The sequence below is a fragment of the Canis aureus genome, chromosome 19 (genome assembly GCF_053574225.1).
Source record: "Canis aureus isolate CA01 chromosome 19, VMU_Caureus_v.1.0, whole genome shotgun sequence".
Lineage (NCBI taxonomy): Eukaryota > Metazoa > Chordata > Mammalia > Carnivora > Canidae > Canis > Canis aureus.
In genome coordinates this window covers 47,029,922-47,039,544 of record NC_135629.1, presented here as the reverse complement: position 1 = coordinate 47,039,544, position 9,623 = coordinate 47,029,922, and the positions used below count along the sequence as shown (strand labels likewise).

General features: G+C 43.8%; 1 long non-coding RNA gene across 7 annotated transcripts in view; it reads left to right on the top strand.

The window, feature by feature from the left end:
* The window catches only part of LOC144290377 (uncharacterized), a 131,938-nt gene extending 126,585 nt beyond the window's left edge, over positions 1-5,353 (top strand). For 4 of the 7 annotated variants that reach the window (XR_013358070.1, XR_013358068.1, XR_013358065.1 and 1 more), the window contains one exon: positions 5,283-5,352. This is a non-coding gene — a long non-coding RNA (uncharacterized LOC144290377). Of the gene's footprint in view, positions 1-5,282 lie in introns of all 7 variants that reach the window. The other 3 variants (XR_013358069.1, XR_013358066.1, XR_013358072.1) reach the window with 2 other exon arrangements.
* Positions 5,354-9,623: the final 4,270 nt, after the last annotated feature.

The following is a 9,623-nucleotide window of genomic DNA, read 5'->3' as shown; positions in this document are numbered from 1 at the left end:
CTGCTCAGCAGGGAGTCTGTTTCTCCCTCCCTCTCTGCCCTTGCCCCAGCTCATGATCTCTTTCTCTCAAATAAATAGAATCAAAAAAAAAAAAAAAAAAAAAAGGATCGTATCCAGAATATATAAAGAAGTCTCAAAACTCAATAGTAAAACAAACAGCCCAAATAAAAATAAACAAATGATTTGAATAGACAATAAAATGGTGCAGTTGCTTTGGAAGACAATGGCAGCTTCTTTAAAAAAGCAAATGTTCATTTATCATATAACCCAGCTATTCTTCTCAGGTACTCGCCCAAGAGCAATGAAAATATGTGTCCCTGCAAAGACATGGACACCCATGCGCATAGGCGCTTTGTGATAGCCCCAAACTGGAAACAACAAATGTCCATCAAAAGGTGAGGGGATGAATAACTGCTCCATCCAGCAGAATTGTGCTCACCGATTCCATTAGCCAAAGGAGCCAGCAGTGACAACAGGAGTGAGCTTCAATTGCATTACAGTTGAAGGGTGGGGGAGACCGCGTAAAGAGGGATATATACTCCTCCAGCCCCTGTATATAAAATTCTGGAAAAGGCAAATAAATATATGGCAATGGGCTGATCAGTGGATGCTTGGGCCGGGTGGGGGGGTGGGGGGGGCCAAAAAGGCACATGGAAACTGGGTGATGGAAATCTTAACTATCCTGATCGTAGTTAAGGATAACTGATTTCACAGGTCTTATGTGCACATCACAACCTATCAAATTATATACTTCAAATGTGCACAGTTTAGGGACGCCTGGCTGGTTCAGTCGGTAGACCACAGGACTGGTAACCTCAGGGTTGTAAGTTCAAGCCCCACGTTGGTTGTGGAGCCTATTTGAAAAAAAAAAAAAAAAAAAAAAGTATGGTTGATTGTATGTCAATTGTATCTCAATAAAAATGTAAAAAAAAATTTCACTTAAGAAAGAAAAAACTCCATAAAAAACTAGGCAAAAGATTTGAACAGGGGCGCCTGGGTGGCTTAGTCAGTTAAGGGTGAGCCTTTGGCTCAGGTCATGAGCCTTTGGCTCAGGTCCTGGGATCCGGCCCTATGTCTCAGGCTCCCTGCTCAGCAAGGAATCTGCTTCTCCTTGTCTGTCCCTCTCCCTGCTTGTGCCCTCTCTCATTATCTCTCTCTCCCTCTCTATCTCCCTGAAATAAATAAATAAAATCTATTTTTTTTTAATTTTTATTTATTTATGGTAGTCACAGAGAGAGAGAGAGAGAGAGAGAGAGGCAGAGACATAGGCAGAGGGAGAAGCAGATTCCATGCACCGGGAGCCTGATGTGGGATTCGATCCTGGGTCTCCAGGATCGCGCCCTGGGCCAAAGGCAGGCGCCAAACCGCTGCGCCACCCAGGGATCCCTAAAATCTATTTTTTTAAAAAAGATTTGAACAGACAGTTCATCAAAGAGAATACATGGATGGCATGTAATCCCATGAAATAAATACATGTGAAAACTATAACAAAATGCCAGGCATATCTGTTAGGGGCTGACTTGTGTCCCCTCAAAATTCACAAGTTGAACTCCCAATCTCCAATACTTCAGAAGGTAACCATATTTGGAAGGGGTCTTTAAAGAGGTGATTAAGTGAAAATGAGCTCTTTGGGTGGGCCCTACTGCAGTCTGACTGGGGTCCACATAAGAAGAGGAGATTAGGACACAGACTTGAGCAGAGCAAAGCTGATCTGAGGGCCCAGGGAGAAGATGGCCATCTACAAGCGATGAAGAGGCCTCAGAAGAAAACACTTGTGCCGTCAGTGCCTTCATCTTGGACTCCTAGCTGCCAGAACTGTAAGAAAATAAATTTCTAAAAAAAAAAAAAAAAAAAGAAAGAAAGAAAGAAAAAGAAAGGAAAAGAAATTTCTTTTTTTTAAAAAAGATTTTATTTACTTATTCATAAGAGACACAGAGAGAGAGGCAGAGACACAGGCAGAGGGAGAAGCAGGCTCCCTGCAGGGAGCCTGATGCAGGACTTGATCCCTGGATCACTGGGTCACACGCTGAGCCAAAGGCAGATGCTCAACCACTGAGCCACCCAGGCGTCCCCAAGAAAATCAATTTCTACTAAAAAGCTGCTCAGTCTGTCATTAGAGCCACCATAGCAAGTTAATATGATACTGCCTAGAATGTTTAAAATAAGAATAGAGGGACACCTGGGTGGCTCAGAGGTTTAGCGCCTGCCTTCGGCCCAGGGCCAGGGCGTGATCCTGGAGTCCCTGGATCGAGTCCCACATCAGGCTCCCTGCAGGGAGCCTGCTTCTCCCTCTGCCTGTGTCTCTGCCTCTCTCTGTGTGTCTCTCATGAATAAATAAATAAAATCTTAAGTAAAATAAATTAAAAAATAAAATAAAATAAAATAAAATAAAATAAGAATAGGTAACAATGCTGGTGCTGGTAAGGACTCAGAGCAACTGGGATGCTCACAGAGTGCTGGTAGAAAACAACTGGATGGTCTCTCTCAAAATGAAACATTGTTTTCCATATAACCCAGCAATCCCATTTCTGAATGAAACAGAGACTGGTGTTCATGCAAGAAATGTTCAAAGCAGCTGTTTGGGGAAATCACCAAAAAAATGGAGGCATCCTAAATGTACAGCAGTTGGTGAGTGGATGAACCTCATCCCATGGTCTCATCACACTAAGAAATAGTACTCAGTGATGAAAAGGAACGAGCTGCAGATACAGCAACACGGATGTGTCTCAGAGGCATTTGCCCAGCAAATGCATCCAGACTCAGACTATAGCTGAGTCTATGAGAGCTGTGTGCTCTCATTAGAGGATATTTTAGGAAGAGCAAAATTATAGGGACAGGAAACAGATCCATGGTTGCCAGGCCTGAGGAGTGGGGGGAGAGACTGCCTCAAAGGGGCCAGCAGAACAGGGTGGGGGGATAGAACGGTGCTATATTTTGATTATGGTGGGGAATCCACAACTGTGTGTCTTTGCCAAAGCCTCCAGATATGTAGGCTGAGAATTCCACCTTCATCTAAAAAAGAGAGGAACAGGGCACCTGGGTGGCTCCGTGGTTGAGCGTCTGCCTTTGGCTCAGGTCATGATCCCAGGGTCCTAGGATCGAGTCCCATATCAGGCTCCCTGCAGGCTGCCTCTGTGTGTGTGTCTCTCATGAATAAATGGATGAAATCTTAAAAAAAAAAAAAAAGAGAGAGAGAGAGAGAGAGAGAGAGAGAGAGGAAAAACAGAATAGGTTGCAAAGCTTCTCAGACCTGTTCGCATCCTGGCTTTTTGTCTGCAAGGTGCCTGGTGTTGGGGGAGTAACTCCCCTTCTCTGAGGCTCAATTTCCTCTCAGGATGACTAGAGGGAGTGCCTGGAGCCCAATTCCCAAGACCAGATCTGTAATTCCCCGGAGCACTTCTGTTGAGGCGCATCTAGCACCTGGTGGGTGTGGGTGATAAGCCGCTCTCCTCCTGGAAGCAGGGATGGATGTTCTGGGATCTCATTTTATGAGAGAACAGATTGTACCAAAATAGCCTCCCAGCCTATTTTGGGAAGGAGGTGGGTAGGCCACTGTCTGGCTGGAGGATGATTGGCGGGACAGGCTGACCCTGCCAGCCCCTGTAGGTGTAAGAACTCTGAAGACCAGGCTCTCAAGTCCAGCCTAATTATAGCTGCAGGAGTCATGCTCAGTAGCTTCCTCTGTCTTGGGTTGAAAGAAATGTTCTTTTATCATCATCATCATCATTATCATTATTACTATTATTATGGTAAAATGCACAACATAAAATTTTCCATCTTAACCATGTTTCTATGCATGGTTCAGTGGCATTAAATACAGTTGCATTGGGACACCTGGGTGGCTCAATGGTTGAGCGTCTGCCTTCGGCTCAGGTTGTGATCCCAGGGTCTTGGCATTGAGCCCCGCGTCGGTTTCCCCACAGGGAGCCTGATTCTCCCTCTGACTATGTCTCTGTTTAGCATAATGTCTCCCAGGTTCATCCATGCCGTAGCCTGGGTCAGGATTTCCTTCCTTTTTAAGGATAAATATTATTCCAGTATAGCTATGCCACATTTTTGCTTATCCACGCATAAATAGACACTTGGGTTGTTTCTACCTTTTGGCTAATATGAAAAATGCTGCTGTAACCACAAGTGTGCAAATATCTCTTGAAGACTCTGCCTTCTATTGAGAGGAAGGTTATTGAAGCAGGAAAGATGAGGAAGCAGAGCCTCTGGATCCCATAGCTCAGAGCTTTGAAATATATGTACGAATATGATACACACATATCTGTATTCAGTCATCTATGCCCATCATCAGCCATGAGTTTGCCTAGAAACCTCCAATTCCAGCTCAACAATGCAGGGTATATTGTAGTCTTCCCCCGTAGAGAGAAATCTGTGAAGTCTTCTTTTAACTATTAAGTGATGCCTTTCTGCCCTCCCTACCAAAGAAAGGGAAGAGGAATCAAAATAATATTTACCAAGCAAACTGTACCTTGGCTGTTTGTACCTCTTACAGATCTTAGCCGCAGGAGGCCACAGAGCTGGGGGTATGAGCAGGGTCTCGGGCTCATGTAAGCCCACTAAAAGTGTGACCCGGAGCAGGTGACTTTACATCTTAAAATTCAAGCATCGTCTCTATGTTGGGTCATTGTAAGGATTAACTAAGAGTGAAGAGGTCTCATCCTGAGAAGGATCCTGCTCACATGATTGTTGGCAGAATTTTGTTTCTTATGGCATGTTGCATTGAGAGCCTCAGTTTTTCACCAGCTTTCAGCAGGAAGTTGCCCTTAATTCCCCACCACAGGGGCCTTTCCAACCTGACAACTTCCTTTATCGTAGCCAACAAGAAGTTTCTTCCCTGTTAGCAAAACAGAAGTCATAGAGGGGTTTTCTTTTTTAAGTACAGTGAAATTTATGTCACATAAAACTAATCATTTTGAAGTGAACAATTCAGTGGCATTTAGTGCATTCACAATGTTGTATAACCATCACTTCTACTTGGCTCCAGGATATTTCCATCACCCCAAAACTAATCCTGTACCCATAGCCGTCACTTCCCATCTCCCAGCCCCAGTCCCTGGCAACCACAATCTGCTTTCTGTGTCTCCGGATTTTGCGTGTTGTAAATATTTCATATGCATGGTATCACACACCATAGACCTTGGTGTCTGGCTTCTTTGACTCAGCATAGTGTCGTTGAGCTTCCTCCACATTGTCGCATATGTTGGAACTCCATTCCTTCTTTTTTTTTTTTTTTTTTTTTTTTTTTAAAGATTTTATTTATTTATTCATGATAGTCACAGAGAGAGAGAGAGAGAGAGGCAGAGACACAGGCAGAGGGAGAAGCAGGCTCCATGCAGGGAGCCCGACGCGGGATTCGATCCCGGGTCTCCAGGATCGCGCCCTGGGCCAAAGGCAGGCGCTAAACCGCTGTGCCACCCAGGGATCCCCCATTCCTTCTTATGGCTGAATAATATTCCATTACATGCATATACGGTATGTTGTTTATCCTTTTATTCATTGTTGGAGATTTGGGTTATTTCCACTTTTTGGCCATTGAGACACTGCTGCTATAAACATTTGTTTGAATGCCTGTTTTCAGTTCTTTGGGTTATACAGTTCAGAGTAGAATTTCTAGGTCATAGATTTCTACAACCTAATCTTGAAAGTGGCATTCCATCATCCTCACCCTCCCTCCACCCCCCATGCCATTTATCCAATTTTGACAAATGTAGACACCCATGTAATCACCACCATCATCAAGATAAGGAACACTTCTATCATCTAGAGTTTCCTTGTGTATTATTTTGGATATATACTGAGATCTATACCAGGAAGTGGAAATTTCTGGATCATATGGGGTGACTGTGTATTTAATTGTCCAAGGAGCCACATACTATCCCTTTTTTCATATTCTGTTCATTAAAAGCCAATCCCAAGTCCTATACTCTCAAGGGTAGGGCTTATACAAAAGTGTGAGTACCAGGAGTTAGGGATCCACAGGGACCACCCTAGAAGCCGCCCACTCTGTTGTAAGCAAATCCCGGCCATGACCATACCTAGGAATTCCTATTAAGTGCTCACAACATGCCAAGCACAAAATCAGGTATTTTACAAGTGGTTTGGCTTTGACGTGGGTTGTTCCTCCCATGTTATAGGACAACTTTTAGGCCCAGTGGCAAAGTAGCCTGCCAGCAGTCACGCAGAGCTCACAGTGAAGCAGAATTAGGACCCAGTTCTAACTCATTTCAAAACCTATGCTTTTCCACTTACACTTCACCTCTTTGAGTCTCTTTAGGGAAGCATGAGATACATGTGTGGGAAGATCGTAGCAGAGTCTCTGCCTCTGGGAAGGTAAGGCAACCATCCAGCTACCACAGACACAGGTGGTTAGAAGTGTATTTACATTGCCCTTTCTGGTTGGTACTTGCCCAGAGGCATCTGGGAAAAGTCTCAGTTCAATTAGCGCAGGAAATGAGTTGAACTGAGCTCATAGAAGCCAATCAAGAGATCAAAGTGAAGGCGTAAAGATAGGGTGTTGGCAGGCCTGAGAGTAAGTTCTGGTTTTGCTCCCAACTTCCCACGTGACCCTGGGCAAACCCCTCCCTAGTTAAATGAAAATGTTGGATTAGGTCAAAGGTAGGTAAACTATGGCCTACAGGCCAAACCTGGCCCACTGCCTGTGCTTACAAATACAGTTTTATTGGCACACAGACACCCTCATTTGTTTATATACTGCCAATGGCCTCTCTTGAGCTACAACAGCAGAGTTGAGTCATTACAACAGAGACCGCCTGGCCCCCACAGCTGAAAATACTGACTATTCTGATTCTTTGCAGAAAAAGTTTGCCAACCCCTGGACTAGATGATTTTTAAAACTCTAACTCTAAAAATCTGGTAATTCATAGAAGAAATGAACAATACAGTTAACTAGGTAAAGCCAACAGCTGTATCGAACTCTGTGCCACACCATAAATAGACATCTTACCATCCCCCAAGTGTCAACATTTTCTCAGTAAAAGCAGACCATAAACGAGTGTCTTAGTTCATGCCACTATAACAAATTACCAAAGACCAGAGGGCCTAAATGACAGATGTTGCTCATAGTTCTGGAAGCAGGGAAGTTCAAGGTGCTGAGAGATCTGGTGTCAGGTGAGGGCTCTCTTCCTCATTTGTGGACACCCACTTTTTCCTTGGATCCTCACATGGTGGGGAGCGGAGAGAAAGAGAGCCTGTGTCTTCCTCTCTTTATATAAGGGCATCAATCCCAACACGAGGGCTCTACTCTCATGGTCTAATCTAACCTTAATCACCTCCTAAAGGCCCTGCCTCCAAATACCATCACGTAGGGAGTTAGGATTTCAACTTATGTATTTTGGGGGGTGGGGCACAAAAATGGAGTCTATAACATCAGAGTAGGCATGAATTCATTCAACAAACACTTGCCAATGCTCAGTATGCCTGTCCCTGTGCCATACCCCAGGGTCACAGAGATGCAAAGGCGCGAGCCTTGCTCTCAAGGAGTTCCCTGAGAGACAGAAGGAAATGCCATGGGGGATTCAGAGGGGTTGTAGAGGGTTGATGAGGACTTCCTGGAGGAGAGTGGTTTGCCTGGGGTCTTAAAATACACAGGGAAGATTAAAAGATGTTGGGAAAAATGTTCAGACAGAGACCAGAGCATGGATATAGGCTGGGATGTGAGAATGTTAGGAAAACACCCAAAGAATCTCTGGCTAGACTGGTTAAGAAGACATACATCTGCAGCTGCCCCCCATGTCCACCCCTATCCCCCTACCCTACCATCTATGGTAGACTCCCTCCTAGCTGGCCAATCCCTCACTGGGATTTGTGGTCTAGAACCTCACCTTTATCATCCCTTCTGTGGGTTGCACTAGAGTCCTCTAGGGTGTCCTCTGCTGCTGAAATAGTTATTAAAGACTCTTTTTTTTTGTATTTATTTATTGGTGTTCAATTTACTAACATACAGAATAACCCCCAGTGCCCGTCACCCATTCACTCCCACCCCCCCGCCCTCCCCTTCTACCACCCCTGGTTCGTTTCCCAGAGTTAGCAGACTTTACGTTCTGTCTCCCTTTCTGATATTTCCCACACATTTCTTCTCCCTTCCCTTATATTCCCTTTCACTATTATTTATATTCCCCAAAAGTTATTAAAGACTCTTTGTGGGAATAAGGTAGACAGACTCAGATTGGGAAAAGCAGGGCATCCTAAATGGTCTAGACAAGGAGCTGAAAGGTTTGAGTTCTGTATTAGTTAGCTGTTGCTGCGTAATGAAACATTCCAAATTGTAGCCACTTAAAACCACAAACATTTCTTATCTCACATGGTTTCTGAACATCAGGAATCCCAGAGTGGCTCACCTGCACAGTTCTGGTTCAGTGTCTCTCAGAGAAGCAGTCACTGGAAAACCTAACTACAGATGGAGAATGGACCTCCAAGACCTGTTTCTCCATGTGTGCACCCATCTGATCCACAATCAATTGCTTCTTATTATAACTGAGGCCTGCCTGACAAATAGCTGGGGGGTGAGGCAGTTCCTTTTCTAACCCATCAGTCTGACCACCTCCAACTTTGGCCCAAATTCCTCCAGAATGTTCCAGAAAATTCTAATGAAAAAACATTAGAAACAAATGCAAATGTCCATCAACAGGAGATGAACAAATTGCTTTACATATAACAGAATACCATGCAGCAGTAAAAATGAGCAAATCTCATTTGTCCAGAGCATGGACAAATCTCAAAAACATGTTGAGTGTAAAAAGCAAGTGTATCAGAATACCTACAGCATTGTTCCCCTTTGTATGAAAGCCGAAAACATACAAACCTAATGTTACATTATTTCAGGATACATATTTATATGGTAAAACTATCATATAAGCTAAGAGATTGTGAACACAAGATACAAGGTCAAGGCTGCCCTTTGTCAGGAGAGGGAGACAAACAACAAGGAAGGGTGCAGGGAGCTTTCAAATATTGGAAATACTCTATTTCTTCAGCTAGATCAAGGTGGCCTGATTTTGTATGACCCTCGAGCTAAGAATGGATTCACATTTTTTTAATAGCTGGAGGGGAAAAAAAAGACTATTTCACGGCATGTGAAAATTACATGAAATGCAAATTTCAGTGTCCAGAAATAAAGTCTTACTGGCACACATTTGTGCCCATTTGTTTGATATCATCTATGGCTGCTTTCGAGTTACAATGACAGAGCTGAATAGCAGAGCCAAAATCTGTCTGAATTGCAAAGCTGAAAATATTTATTATTTGGCCCTTTATAGAAAAAGTTTACTAGGTGGTGGGTACATGGGTATCCATCTTGTTATTTCTTGTAATTTATATCTAAATTCGCTATATTTAATATTGAATCTCACAGAACTATTTGCAATTCCTAGAATACAGCATGTGCTCTCACCCCTGGGGCATTTGCACATGCCAACCTCTCTAGAAGGATCCTTCTTCACTTCTTCCACCTTCTGGTGGTTCTATCACTCCAATCTTTGCCTTCACTATCCTGTCCCATAGCTTTCTGCTCCTCTCTGTTCATGCCTTCTTTTCTGACTCTTATATGGACACTTGTCATTGGGTTTAGGGCCCAGCTAGGTAATCCAGAACAATCT